We start from the raw sequence: 16311 nt of genomic DNA, 5'->3' as shown, positions 1-16311 counted from the left end.
AATACAATCCTATTAACATGACAAAAAATAAAAATTACTGCTTCATACAATTATAATCATGAATCAAATTAATAATAATAGTTTGAAAAAAAAAATTGCGTAATAATCATTACTTACATCGAAAGGTTTGGAATTTGGAATTTGTGGTTTGTGAAATCCCTTTCCTCGATTGTGTTGTGGATGTGGTCTAATAATATCTTTAGCTAAAAGAAGTAAAGCAGTCAACACCCTATGGAAATGGTTTCACCAGAATGATTAAATATTTCTTGAATCAATCTATTCCCACAATTGTGAGCACAAATCATCAAGAATATGCCTACTTCCTCATATACCGACATGCCTCGTGTAGGCTTCATACCATATTTATTGGTTAAATCATGACATAAATCAAGGAAGATTGATTTTATCAAGCGAAAATCTTGATAACAATGATTTTTATTCCCCTTCAATATTTCTTGGATCAACATGTGACCAGTTCTTATAGAAGTACGACATGGGATTTTATCAATGTAATTCATATAGTATAAAATAATGCACTTAACTGTTATCTCACAAATAGTCATCAAACTATGATTTTGTTCTTCCCATTGACTCACCAAAGCTTGTAATTCATCCTCTTTATCGTCATGATCATCAACCACGAAATTGTAATAAGTAGAAACCAAATTTGAAATATCTCATGGTTCCATTAAACTAAAAAAATGAAAAAATATATGTCAAATATATGTCTTCAATAACAAAAAAAAAAATAACAAATATCTTGATTGCAATGGTCACTCATCACAATAACATTAATAAAAATAAAATGAAATGACCAAAGAATCCTAAAGATCTTACATAAAAGAAATGACTATGGACTCCTTCCCTCTGACTTCATGTAATTATACTTCAGCCAATTCCATCGAACTTCATTATCATCATGACAAAAAAATAGTTCTCTCATATCTTTCATAGTAAAGAGGTTAGAGACATAAAAATAAAAAGGACTCAATATTTCAATTCCAAGCATCTTCTTTAGCAAATCCATACATTCTTTTATTGTTGGTTCAAGTTGCAACGGACTAGAAGATTCGACAGTACTCTTATCACTAAGCATAGCAATAAGAGAATCTATATTCTCTTTCAATAATGATGCAACCGAGCTTTTCCCTTTCTTCATATTGTTATTGGTTCCTCCAATTTTTCTTTTGTTAAGAGATGAAGATGGGAATTCAATGGGGGACATGTTTAAGTTCTTCTATATTTCTTCCTACCACATCATTGAAATCATCTCTTTCAAAATCAACATCAATTCCTTCATCTCTATTTTCACTCATCCCTAATGATTCACCTGCAAATTCATTTTCAATGTTGAGGGCATCAATTTGGCTAGGTGCCCATGCTCGATCACAAGTGGTAGTAATGTCAAAAAATAGAGCATCATAACGGTACCGTATCAATGACAAATCCTTGTTTTTAAATTTCTTATATTCTTTATTCACCTGCAATGTTGTTAATTTAGAAAATTAGTGACATTTCAAACAATTAATATCAATTAAAAGAAAACATACATAAAAAAAATAAAAAAAGGTGTAACTACCTTTATTTTATCATCCCACCATTCGTCATCAGCAATGATTGTTTTCTCACATCATCCCAACCTAAACTTGTCTCCCCTCATAGCAATTGCTTGAAAAAAGTCCAATATTTTTTCATGGCATCCCAATGATTTCTCATATGCTTTCTATTATAATTAATATCAATCTTTTCATTGAATGTCTTAACCAAATTGTCCCATCCAACAGAAGATAAATGACAATTTGGTCGATTTCCTTTTGTTATCATTTGAGATCAAATTTACACTTAATCTACTGTCAATTCAATCACAAACATAAGATCAAAGAAGAATCAAAGACACAAACAATTACCGTAGTTCACTTGTTCAATATTTGAATAAGCTACGTCAATGTTGAGGTCCAAAACACTAAGGCTCGCTGCACTATGAAGAACTCACAAATCTCTCTCAATCGCTAGATATACGCTCACTCACAGTAACCCTTATAAATCCGAAGAGAAATTTAACCCAATCCTCTTAATCGAAAGGAAACACAACCTTTACAACACAATTGACCAGATCGCCCAAGAATTACACAAGATTTGAGTGCTTAATAAGAACCCTAGCAGAAAGCAAATAATACCCAAGGAAGAGAACAAAAAATCTATTTACAAACTAACAGAATGTTCAGCTTTTATACGTTAACCAAATGGGGAAGAGGCAACCATTGGATCTGATGCAAAATAGTGGCCAGGATTTAAAAAGAGCAGCACCCAAAATGGCAGCGCATGGGATTAAGTCATATGGTACCATTTAATGGCTTCATTCATTAACAATCTCCACCTTGAAGCCAACACACCCCTTCTGAGCAGTACCTCATTAGTGCAACAAGCATCTCCAATGTTCATTCTCAACTCTATTACCTTACCTGACATGAAGTAAGTCCAAGCAATTCTTGAACTTAGTGGCAGTCAGCACCTTAGTCCCCATGTCAGTCGGATTCTCCTCAGTTGGGATCTTCTGCGAGTTCAATTGGCCTCTTGAGATAAGATCTCTCACAAAATGGAATCTCACATACACGTGTTTAGTCCTCTCGTGATACACTGGATTTTTACATAAGTGGATGGCGTTTTGACAGTTAGAATATACAGTCACAAGCCCTTCCAATAGGTTAGCCTCTTTCAGAATACCTTGCAGCCAAATAGCTTCCTTAAACGTATCAGTTACAGCCACATATTTAGCCTCTGTTGTGGATAAAGCAACCAGAGGCTATAATTGTGACTTCTAGCTCACACAATTCCCACCAAGAGTAAAACAATATGCTGTTGTAGATTTTTTAGTATCTTTGTCACCAGCCAAATCAAAATCTACATACCCAACCAGATCAAGTACAATATTTCTTTAGAGCAATAATCCAAAGCAACATGCACAAAACTATTTATGTATCTTAAAAGCCATTTCAACGCAACCCAATGCTCAATGACAAGATTAGACATGTATCTACTTAGTAAAGAAATAGTAAAGGCTAGGTCTAGTCTTGTACTAATCATAGCATACATTGTTGAGCCTATTGCATTAGTGTAGGGAATGTTCTCCTTTTTTATCAATTCAGTATCTGTTTTAGGACATTGCACTTTGCTAAGTACAAAGTGACTTGCTAAGGGTATAAAAACAACTCTAGAGTCAATCATTCCAAACTTGGATGTAAGTTTCTGTAAATATGACATTTGGTGAATTTCCAACTTATTTGATTTCCTATTTCTCTCTATCAACATTCCTAAATCCTCTTTGCACATCCTAAGTCCTTCATATCAAATTCAGCACTCAACTTTGCCTTTAAATCATTTATTTTGGACTTAGACTCATATATTAACAACATGTCATCAACATACGAAGCAAATATATAGACATGTCATTAGTAAGTGCAAAATAAAAGCAATCGTCATATTTACTCCTAGTAAACCCAATCCTAATGATAAAAGAGTCAAACCGTTTGTACCATTACCTGGAGACTGTTTAAGACCATATAGAGATTTATGTTGCAAGCACACATGTTCAGACAGATTTTTATCTATAAAACCAATAGGCTGACTCATGTATATAGTCTCTTCTAACTCACCATGTAAGAAAACAGTCTTAACATCTAATTGTTCTAATTCTAAATCATAGTGAGCAACTATAAACAACATTAACCTAATTGTTTTAAATTTAACTACAAGAGAAAATATCTCATTAAAATCAATATTACTTCATCTTCAGTGCCCTGAGTGATATTCGCAGGTTGTGGCAGCTCTATAGGTTCAGTTTCTTCATCAAAATTAGTCAGGTCAGTTTGATACATTGTTAGCTCCAACTCAATTTGGGTGGTATCAGTTTGGTTCAGATCTTCAGTCTCATTATTAGAGGTACCTGTAGTAGGGTTAGAAGATTTACAAGGTAAAACACATTCATTGAAGATAACATCCCTACTAATTATGACTCTTACCCCGGAAGCCTCTCTCTCCCAAAGCTTATACCCTTTTGTCTCTTCTTGGTATCCTAGAAACACACATCTAAAAGACCTTGGCTCTAACTTGCTATCATTTGTGTGTGCATAGGCAGCACACCTAAATACTCTTAAGTGGTTGAGACTAGGCTTCCTGCCATACCATCTCTCTTCAGGACACTGGAATTCTATGGAACTAAAGGGCTTCCTATTTATAAGGTAGGCAGCAGTAGTTAGGGCTTCTCCCCAAAAGGTTTTAGGCAACCCCGAGGTGAATAAGAGACACCTAACCTTTTCCAACGGTGGTATATTCATTCTCTCTGCAACCCTATTCTGCTGAGAGGTTCTGCTAACTATCTTATGCCTTAGGATCCTTAGGTCACTATAGTAGGTATCAAATTCAGAGTTACAAAACTCTAAACCATTGTCAGTCCTAAGCGCTTTAACTATATTTTCACTCTAGTTTTCCACCAGAATTTTCCAGCCTTTAAACTTGGTAAAGGCTTCATCCTTAGACCTTAGGAGGTATACTCATACCTTCCTACTGAAGTCATCTACAATGGATAGGAAGTATGAGTTCCCAACATGAGACCTAACCCTCTAAGGACCCCACAAATCCGCATGTAGGTACTCTAAACACCTAGTGGCCTAATGAGTTCCTTTTGGGAAGCTCATCCTATGTTGTTTACCCAACACGCATGTTTCACAAAATTACAGGTCTGTGACTATATCATTCCTAAAACAACCCTGTTGTTTGAGAATATTCATACCTTTTTGGCCTATGTGGCCCATCCTCAAGTGTCATTTCTCTGCAACAGATATGTTAGTAGTAAACAAAGCAGCATTAAAAGAGTTATCACAGTAATACCCACATAGTATATACAACCCATTTTTCTTAATCCCTTTATGTAATACACGATTATTCTTGTACACTACTATACAGCCATTTTGAACCTTATAACAACATCCATTCTCATCAAGTGCTCCTAAAGATATCAAGTTATGTTTTAGTTCAAGTATGTATCTTATTTTGGTTAGTCTAACTACTTTGCCATCATTCAACTTAATGGCAATGCTACCAACTCCGTGGACCTTACATGAGTGATTATTACCTATAAACACAATTTCATTTTCATCACGTTTAAGGTCCTAAAACCAGTTCCTATTTGGACTCATGTGGAAAGAACACCCTGAGTCTAGGACCCACTCTTTAGCACTAACAGAGTTTGAAACAATAAGAGCTTTAGCAAGGTTAATGTTATTACTAGTGCATGCTAAATTGCTTTCAGTATTAGTTTATTTCTGTTTCTTAATCCAACATAGCAATTCTTTTTAAAATGCCTAGTTTTATTACAATGAAAGCATTTCCTAGTTTCTGATTTAGGCTTACTATTACCTTTACCTTTCTTTTTATTCTTAAACCCTGGATTATGCTGAAACACTCTTCCTGCCTCTTTTCCTAACTGACCAGCATCAGTCATACCTTTCACAAATAGGTTATTGCCATTTCGTTTCCACGTTTTCAATCCAGCCATAATCAAATCAACACTAGGGACATTCCCACTATACTGCAATGCATTTTTAAAACTAAATAGTCCTCAGGCAGGGAATTTAACAGGATCATCGCCAAGCTAGAGTCCCCTAATTCTTGGTCAGTGCCTTTAAGAATTAGTGTCATTTTCAAGAACTCATCTAGATTATCATGTAAAGATTTGGAGACATCCATTTTATATGTAAACAACGAACCCTTTAAAAAAGCTAAGTTAGGGGCAGATTGTAATGCAAATAAAGTTTTGAATTTACCCCATAAGGCGATTGGATTCTCCAGGCCATCTACCTTCCGTAGAACGCTATCGAATAGGTTCAGAATGATGAGATTACTCCTCCTCATCAATCTCAGCCTTCTTTTTTAGCTTCTCCTCTAGCCACTTTGTGGAATATTTCTCCAGCGCAATTCCCACCTTATTGTGAGACAAGAGAGCCTTCGCCTTCTTTTTCCAACTACTGAAATCAATTTTCCCATCATACTGGATGATTTTCATGCGAGTGGTAGTAGTCATTGGGTGAATTTTTGATTGAACCCTAAAAATCGGAATTGATTTCTGATTCTCACTAATTGACAACCTAATTGATGATTATCAAAACCTTAGATTACCTAGGACCCATTAAATCAAGAAATCCCCAATTTAACAAATCCTAAATTCAAGAACCTGATTGATGATTTCCAAAACCTTGACTCCCCAAGAACCATTAAAACAAGAAACCCCCAATTTTAACAAACCCTAGGATCAAGAATTTCCCAAAATCAGAAACCCTAGAAATTGACAAACCTTAGAACCAAAAGCTTTGATACCACTGTTACGATTTGAGACCAAATTCACACTTAATCTACTACCAATTCAATCACAAACACAAGATCAAAGAAGAAGCGAAGATACAAACAATTATCTTGGTTCACTTGTTCAATATTAGAACAAGCTATTTCCACGTTGAGTTCCAGAACACTGAGGCCCGCTGCACTATGTATCAAGAACATTTTTACAGACTACAAACTCACAAGAACTCACAAATCTCTCTCAATCGCTAGATATATGCTCACTCACAATAACCCTTATAAATCCTAAGAGAAATCTAACCCACTCCTCTTAATCGACAGGAAACACAACCTTTATAGCACGATTTACCAGATCGCCCAAGAATTACACAAGATTTGAGTGCTTAATAAGAACCCTAGCAGAGAGCAAATAATACCCGAAGAAGAGAGCAAAAAATTTGTTTACAAACTAGCCGAATGTTCAGCTTTTATACATTGACCAAATGGGAAAAAGGCAACCATTGGATCTAATGCAAAACAGTGGTCAGGATTTAAAAGGAGCAGTACCCAAAACGGCAATGCATGGGATTAAGTCATGCGGCACCGTTTAATGGCTTCTTTCTTTAACACCTTTTTTAATTTCTTCTTCGCAAAGTTCAATAAAATAAAGGTGGAGCATATCATACAATTTTGCTAATACTTGAGATTTTGTTACTTTTGTCGTACTTTTATCCATCTAGAATTTTAGATTGAAAGATGGGAAAACCATACAAAGTCATTCACAAGAAATAGATCAAAACTGCAAAACAAATTATCTACTAAAGTGCAAACCAATCTATTGAAGGGATATTGAATCAAATACTGAATCAAATATTAAGATGGGAAAACCAATCTGCTGAAGTGCAAACATGATAATATTGAATCAAATATCTCATACAAAGTCATTCGCAAGAAATGGATCAAAACTGCAAAACAAATTATCTCAACACCATCTCTAATAAACCAAAACCCGCAAATAAATTCACAATTCTCCCAAAGAATAAGCAAAAAAGTTGCAAAAGTTTTAACAACGCTAACAACTTTCTACTTCATTTTCCTCTGCGATCACAAAATTCTAGGTATACATCAATAGAAAAAAATAGTCCTAGTTGGACTGTTTCTAGTGGACATGCCCACACTTGATCGTAAAACTATATCAATTCATGTTCAACAACCTAACAGAAAATGATAAATCAAAATCAAAACTTTCAAGAATAAACAACAACAAAATCACAAATTTCAACACTAAAAAAGCATATCAGCTCAATTAAACTCTAAAACCTTGATTTCAATGTGTAAGTCAAAATCAAGCAAATGGGTCATATCAAATTCACTAAAAAAATCACACAAGGGAACTCAGAAACGGCAATATATCAAAATTAAACAAATGGGTCATCTCAAATTCCACTATTAAACAACAAAACTACAAGAACAAAATCTCAAATTAAAAAAAAAAAAAAAAAAAAAACAAAACCATTAACAAGCTCAATTAAGGTAATTCATCAAATTTAAACAGACCCAAATGAAAAAAATTGAATCAAAAAACAAAGCTTAAAATGGGGATATTTAAATGTAATCTGAAGTGGGTTTTACAGAGTATATTGCGATAGAGCATTACTGAAGAGAGTCTGATGGGTATTTACCTTGTTGATGAAGAGAAAGCAATGAACCCTAAAACCTTCGTATGAACAGGGAAGAAGATTTTTGCTTTTTGTAGTGAAAATGTTGTATTTTACCTTCACAAATCAATACACGAAGACAAACAGATCTATAGTAACATGACCTATTTGAAATATAAAAATAATGGTATATGATGAAATTTTAAAATTAAATAGGGATAATGTGGTAATATACTTAATCAAACTAGCCTATAAGCAAAGTGCTTATAAGCAGGAAAAAAAAAACCTTCCTCCCAACTTTTTTTTTTTTGGCTTATAAGTCCAAAAAAGTTATAAACAAACAGGTCAGCTTAATTTTAGGGCTTATAAGCTAGTTTGACCAGTTTATAAGCTCAGACAAACACCCCCATAGTCATGTCATATGTTAGGCCATACAATAATCCCCTTAATGTTTACACCAATAAATCAAACAATTTTGAGAGTCGAATTTAACAATAATAATAAGAAACATTTTTTATCAGTATCTTTATTCTTTTCTCTCCTTGTTGGGAGCTCCCTCTCTTCTTCGTAAGAGCTACTTCTGAGTGAAGCTTAGGTTCTCATCAAGGAAGTAGTCAGGATTTTTAGTGAATGAGTTCAAAACATTTAAATTGATAAATTTACAATAAAACCATATAGGGTCAATATGAATTTAAGTGGCATCAAAATTGTAAATATTATATAATATAAAGCCTTTTTTATTTCTTTTTTAAAGTTTGAGTGGGTTCAATATGAATTTAAGTTGAGTCAAAATTGTAAATACTATAAAATAACAATTTTTTTTTTTCAAAGTTTGAGTGGGTTCAATTAAACCCATAGGTTATAGTGTGGCCATGTCCCTGGTTCTTGTTCACTACTAAATTATCGTTATTGCAATCTCACTCTACTATCACCACAATGCCAATTAACAATCCACAGCCAGAGATAAGAGGCAGCAATCAGGATAAAAATGATGATCAGGTGCTGGAAATAGAGGATAGAAGGGAAGCAGGTTCACTCACTACCAAAAGGTCTCGATAGGGAAAATTATGGTAGACAAGATATTGAACTAGAATACAATCAAGGGCATGATTCATAAGGGATGGGCCGAGCCTCAAGGGCTTTCCATTATTGATATTGGTCCCAACATGTTCTTGTTCACTTTTGCAGACGAAGAGAAACCAAAATAGATTCTTCAGGACATTCCATGGAATGTTTTAAGGGCTCTTCTTAATTTATAGTGTTGGGTCCCTCATGTTACACTATAAGAGATTGACTTTACAAGAGCCCCGTTCTAGGTACAAATAAATGGCTTACCATTAGCTAAGTTAAGCACAAATAATGCCATGAAAATAGGTTCTTTTATTGGTGAAGTTCTTCAAGCAGAAAATATGTTAGTGTAAGATAGGCTGGTTGGCAGCTTACTAAGGGTGAGAGTGCTTCTTGATGTTATGAAACCGTTAGCAACTGGGCTTTGGGTGACTAGGAAATAACTAGGCAACATATAGGTCTTCTTTAAGTTTGAAAAATTCCATAATTTCTGCTATGGTTATGGCAAGATAGGTGATGAATGAAAACGTTGTAAGGAAGACTTCATAGAGACTAGCTATTTTCCTGCAGGGATAAATGAGACTTTTATTGCACTTGTTCCAAAAGTGGATTGCCCTGAATCTATGAGTCAGTACAGGCCCAATAGTTGTTCAAATTTACTCTATAAAGTGATATTAAAGTATTAACTAATCTTCTTAAACCTCTCATGAATACTTTGATTTCTTATAATCATAGTGGTTTTTAGGGGAGATTAATTCAAGATATTATAGTTATTGTTTAAGAGGTTTTCCACAATGTGAGAAAAAGACAAGAGGCAAGCACGACAAAGTGGTGGTGAAGCTTGATATGAAAAAAGCCTATGGTAGGCTTGAATGAGATTTTTTGCAAGCTATTTTGACAGCTTTTGGGTTCTATGACAAGTGAGTGCAAAGGATCATATATTGTGTATCTTCAGTCTCTTTTAGATTAAAGTTTAATGAAGAGTATGGCCCTTTGTTTTACCCTCAAAGAGGACTAAGGCAAAAGGACCCATTGTCCCCTTACCTATTCGTGCTAGCCACTGAGTCCTTGTCCTTAATGCTGCAAAAGAAATTATTAGAAAGGAAAATCTCCAGTATAAAACTTGTCAGGTCTAGTTCTACCTTCTCTCATGTTGTTTTTGCTGACGATGTAGTTCTTTTTTTGCAAGCTAATGAAGCTAAAGCTTATGAAGTGAAGGAGATTCTTAATGTCTATTCTATTGCATTAGGAAAAAGGATTAACTTAAGCAAGTCTAGTCTTATCTTCTCATGCAATACGATAAATGATGTTAAGGAAAAAATATCCAGGGTTGTGAGCATCCCTTGCCAAGACACTCCTGCAAAATACCTGGGGAACCCTTTTACTTGGGGAAAAACTAGAACACAAACCCTTAGCAGGATTAGGGAGAGGGTTGGAAAGAAAAGTCAGTAAAGAAGTGCTCACTAAAGCTGTCTTGCAAACTCTCTCTAATTATGTTATGTCGGTGTTTAAATTCCCTAAGCATTTTTGTGCTAAATTATGCATGAGTGTCACTAATTTCTGGTGGAAAAAATGCGAGGGAAAAGGAATTCATTGAGTTGGTTGGAAAAAGCTGTCAAAAAGCAAGAAAGATGGGGGAATGAGATTAAGGGATTTTTGTAAAATGAACCAGGCTTTGTTGAGTAAACAAGCATGGAGAATTATATCTAATCCCCATATGTTATGGGTGTGAATCTTAAAAGCCATTTATTTTCCTCATAAACACTTTTAGAAGGCAAAATGCAAAAGGAATAGCTCATGGGATTGGAAGAGTCGGTTGTCTGGAAGAAACCTTCTCAAAGAGAAAGCAATTTGGAAATTGAATAATGGCAACTCTATTCGAATTATGGATGACAATTGGATGCCATCAGGAATGCAAGATTGAGCCCATTGTCAAAACTAATCAAAAATTGAAGAAGTTGTTTTCATCTTCTGGTAGAACATGGGATTATCATAAATTAATTGAAGTTTATGGGGCTAATAATGCAAAAAAAGTAGCAGCTATTCCGATGAGTTGAAACTCTGAATCTGACTGCATTATATGGCCTCACCAGTCCAATGGAATCTATAATGTAAAGACACAGGTTATCACCAATTCAAAGAGGCACTTCCTAGCCATAATAATATTACTTTTACATCCCAGGTGGTTGACAAACGACTTCGGAAGGAGATTTGAGGGCTACAAACATTACAAATGATAAAAGTGTTTATGTGGCAGCTATCCAATAATGCAGCATCGACCAAGGAAAATTTGTTTAAGAAGAAAATAGCATCAGACTCTTTATGCTCAATCTATCATGATGCTATAGAATCATTGGAACATCTTATTCTGGGATGCGCATGGAGTCTCCCGGTCTGGTTTGCCACTGAGTTTCGACGAGATGTCAAAAGCCTTCATGTTCACAAACTGGAAGACTAGTTGTTGGAAAAATTCTCAATGCGAAATGAAGTGTTTAATGGAGCAAAAATTAATCCAATGCAGGCAGTTCAACAAGTTAAAATGCTAAATGTGTAAGTCGAATCATGCAAACCAACTATAACATGATTAAGCCCCCAAACTTCACCTTATTCTGCAATAATTGGAGCGCCCCCCCTCCTCTCTCCCCTTCTACTGATTGGATTAAAATCAATTGCAATGCAGCTTTTAAGAAGTACTCTCATAAAAAAGCAATGGGAATTGTAGTAAGAGACGACAAAGGTATGCTTTTAATTGGGCAAGCATCAAAATTTTCTACAACAACACCCCTTGTAGCCGAGGCGTTAGTTTTTATGGAAGTTATAGTTTTGGCTTCCAATCTGAGTTTAACTAAAGTCTTACTGAAAACAAACTATTTAGATCTTATTAAGGCCTGCAGGAGGAACATGTTTTTTGGGAAATTGATGGAATTGTGAGAGAGATTCACAACCTAGCCCTCAGTTGTTCTTTAGTTGGGTTTCAGTGGACCAGAAGGAAAGCTAATATGTTAGCACATGAGGTTGCAGCCCATCCTAAGTCTCATATCAAATTCAGCACTCAACTTTGCTTTAAATCATTTATTTTGGACTTAGACTCATATATTAACAACATGTCATCAACATCGAAGCAAAATATAGACATGTCAAGTAAGTGCAAAATAAAAGCAATCGTCATATTTACTCCTAGTAAACCCAATCCTAATGATAAAAGAGTCAAACCGTTTGTACCATTACCTGGAGACTGTTTAAGACCATATAGAGATTTATGTTGCAAGCACACATGTTCAGACAGATTTTTATCATTAAAACCCATAGGCTGACTCATGTATATAGTCTCTTCTAACTCACCATGTAAGAAAACAGTCTTAACATCTAATTGGTCTAATTCTAAATCATAGTGAGCAACTATAACAACATTAACCTATGTTTTAAATTTAACACAAGAGAAAATATCTCTTAAAATCAATATTACTCATCTTCAGTGCCCTGAGTGATATTCGCAGGTTGTGGCAGCTATAGGTTCAGTTTCTTCATCAAAATAGTAAGTCAGTTTGATACATTGTTAGCTCCAACTCAATGTGGTGGTATCAGTTTGGTTCAGATCTTCAGTCTCATTATTAGAGGGACCTGTAGTAGGGTTAGAAGATTTACAAGGTAAAACACATTCATTGAAGATAACATCTACTAATTATGACTCTTACCCGGAAGCCTCTCTCTCCCAAAGCTTATACCCTGTCTCTTCGGTATCCTAGAAACACACATCTAAAAGACCTTGGCTCAAATTGCTATCATTTGTGTGGATAGGCAGCACACCTAAATACTTTAAGTGGTTGAGACTAGGCTTCCTGCCATCCATCTCTCTTCAGGACACTGGAATTCTAGGAACTAAAGGGCTTCCTATTTATAAGGTAGGCAGCAGTAGTTAGGGCTTCTCCCAAAAGGTTTTAGGCAACCCCGAGGTGAATAAGAGACACCTAACCTTTCCAACGGTGGTATATCTCTTTCTCTGAACCCTATTCTGCTGAGAGGTTCTGCTAACTATCTAGCCTTAGGTCCTTAGGTCACTATAGTAGGTATCAAATTCAGATACCAAACTCTAAACATTGTCAGTCCTAAGCGCTTTAACTATATTTTCACTCTAGTTTTCCACCAGAATTTTCCAGCCTTTAAACTTGGTAAAGGCTTCATCCTTAGACACTTAGGAGGTATACTCATACCTTCCTACTGAAGTCATCTACAATGGATAGGAAGTATGAGTTCCCAACATGAGCCTAACCCTCTAAGGACCCACAAATCCGCATGAGGTACTCTAAACACCTAGTGGCCTAATGAGTTCCTTTTGGGAAGCTCATCCTATGTTGTTTACCCAACACGCATGTTTCACAAAATTACAGGTCGTGGACTATATCATTCCTAAAACAACCCTGTTGTTTGAGAAATTCATACCTTTTTGGCCTATGTGGCCCATCCTCAAGTGTCATTTCTGCAACAGATAGTTAGTAGTAAACAAAGCAGCATTAAAAGAGTTATCACAGTAATACCCACATAGTATATACAACCCATTTTTCTTAATCTTTATGTAATACACGATTATTCTTGTACACTACTATCAGCCATTTTGAACCTTATAAACATCCATTCATCACAGTGCTCCTAAAGATATCAGTTATTTTTTAGTTCAAGTATGTATCTTATTGGGTAGTCTAACTACTTTGCCATCATTCAACTTAATGGCAATGCTACAACTCCGTGGACCTTACATGAGTGATTATACCTATAACACAATTTCATTTTCATCACGTTTAGGTCCTAAAACCAGTTCATTTGGACTCATGTGGAAAGAACACCCTGAGTCTAGGACCACTCTTTAGCACTAACAGAGTTTGAAACAATAAGAGCTTTAGCAAGGTTAATGTTATTATAGTGCATGCTAAATTGCTTTCAGTATTAGTTTATTTCTGTTTCAATCCAACATAGCAATTCTTTTTAAAAGCCTAGTTTTATTACAATGAAAGCATTTCCTAGTTTCGATTTAGGCTTACTATTACTTACCTTCTTTTTATTCTTAAACCCTGGATTATGCTGAAACACTCTTCTGCCTCTTTTCCTAACTGAACGCATCAGTCATACCTTTCACAATAGGTTATTGCCATTTCGTTTCCACGTTTTCAATCCAGCCATAATCAAATCAACACTAGGGACATTCCACTATACTGCAATGCATTTTTAAAACTAAATAGGCCCAGGCAGGGAATTTAACAGGATCATCGCCAAGCTAGAGTCCTAATTCTTGGTCAGTGCCTTTAAGAATTAGTGTCATTTTCAAGAACTCATCTAGATTATATGTAAAGATTTGGAGACATCATTTTAATGTAACAACGAACCCTTTAAAAAAGCTAAGTTAGGGGCCGATTGTAATGCAAATAAAGTTTTGAATTTACCCCATGGCGATTGGATTCTCCAGGCCATTACCTTCCGTAGAACGCTATCGAATAGGTTCAGAATGATGAGATTACTCTCCTCATCAATCTCAGCCTTCTTTTTTAGCTTCTCCTCTAGCCACTTTGTGGAATATTTCTCCAGCGCAATTCCCACCTTATTGTGAGACAAGAGAGCCTTCGCCTTCTTTTTCAACTACTGAAATCAATTTTCCCATCATACTGGATGATTTTCATGCGAGTGGTAGTAGTCATTGGGTGAATTTTTGATTGAACCCTAAAAATCGGAATTGATTTCTGATTCTCACTAATTGACAACCTAATTGATGATTATCAAAACCTTAGATTACAGGAACCATTAAATCAAGAATCCCAATTTAACAAACTAAATTCAAGAACCTGATGATGATTTCCAAAACCTTGACTCCCCAAGAACCATTAAACAAGAAACCCCCAATTAACAAACCCTAGGATAAGAATTTCCCAAAATCAGAAACCCTAGAAATTGACAAAACCTTAGAACCAAAAGCTTTGATACCACTGTTACGATTTGAGACCAAATTCACACTAATCTACTACCAATTCAATCACCAAACACAAGATAAAGAAGAATCGAAGATACAAACAATTATCTTGGTTCACTGTTCAATATAGAACAAGCTATTTCCACTGAGTTCAAACACTAGGCCGTTGCACTATGTATCAAGAAGTTTTTAAGACTACAAACTCACAAGAACTCAATCTCTCTCCAATCGCTAGATATAGCTCACTCACATAACCCTTATAAATACTAAGAGAAATTAACCACTCCTCTTAATCGAAGGAAACACAACCTTATACACGATTACCAGATCGCCAAGAATTACACAAGATTGAGTGCTAATAGAACCCTAGCAGAGAGCAAATAATACCCAGAAGAGAGCAAAAAATTTTTACAAACAGCCGAATGTTCAGCTTTTATACTGACCAAATGGGAAAAAGGCAACCATTGGATCTAATGCAAAAAGTGGCAGGATTTAAAAGGAGAGCAGACCCAAAACGGCAATGCATGGGATTAAGGATGCGGCACCTTAATGGCTTCTTTCTTTAACACCTTTTTTAATTTCTCTTCGCAAAGTTCAATAAATAAAGGTGGGAGCATATATACAATTTTGCTAAACTTGAGATTTTGTTACTTTTGTCGTACTTTTATCCATCTAGAATTTTAGATTGAAGATGGGAAAACCATACAAAGTCATTCACAAGAAATAGATCAAAACTGCAAAACAAATTATCTACTAAGTGCAAACCAATCTATTGAAGGGATATTGAATCAAATACTGAATCAAATATTAAGATGGGAAAACCAATCTGCTGAAGTGCAAACATGATAATATTGAATCAAATATCTCATACAAAGTCATTCGCAAGAAAGGATCAAAACTGCAAAACAAATTATCTCAACACATCTCTAATAAACCAAAACCCGAAATAAATTACAATTTCCCAAAGAATAAAGTTGCAAAAGTTTTAACAACGCTAACAACTTTTACTTCATTTCCTCTGCGATCACAAAATTCTAGGTATACATCAAGAAAAAATAGTCCTAGTGGACTGTTTCTAGGGACATGCCCACACTTGATCGTAAAACTTACAATTCATGTTCAACAACCTAACAGAAAATGAAAAAAAATCAAAACTTTCAGAATAAACAACAACAAAATCACAAATTTCAACACTAAAAAAGCAATCAGCTCAATTAAACTCTAAAACCTTGATTTCAATGTGTAAGTCAAAATCAAGCAAATGGGTCTATCAAATTCACTAAAAAAATCACACAA

The sequence above is a fragment of the Pistacia vera genome, unplaced genomic scaffold (genome assembly GCF_008641045.1).
Source record: "Pistacia vera cultivar Batoury unplaced genomic scaffold, PisVer_v2 Contig196, whole genome shotgun sequence".
Taxonomy (NCBI): Eukaryota; Viridiplantae; Streptophyta; class Magnoliopsida; order Sapindales; family Anacardiaceae; genus Pistacia; species Pistacia vera.
The sequence above is the reverse complement of the archived record's forward strand: the minus strand, read 5'-3'. Positions refer to the sequence as shown.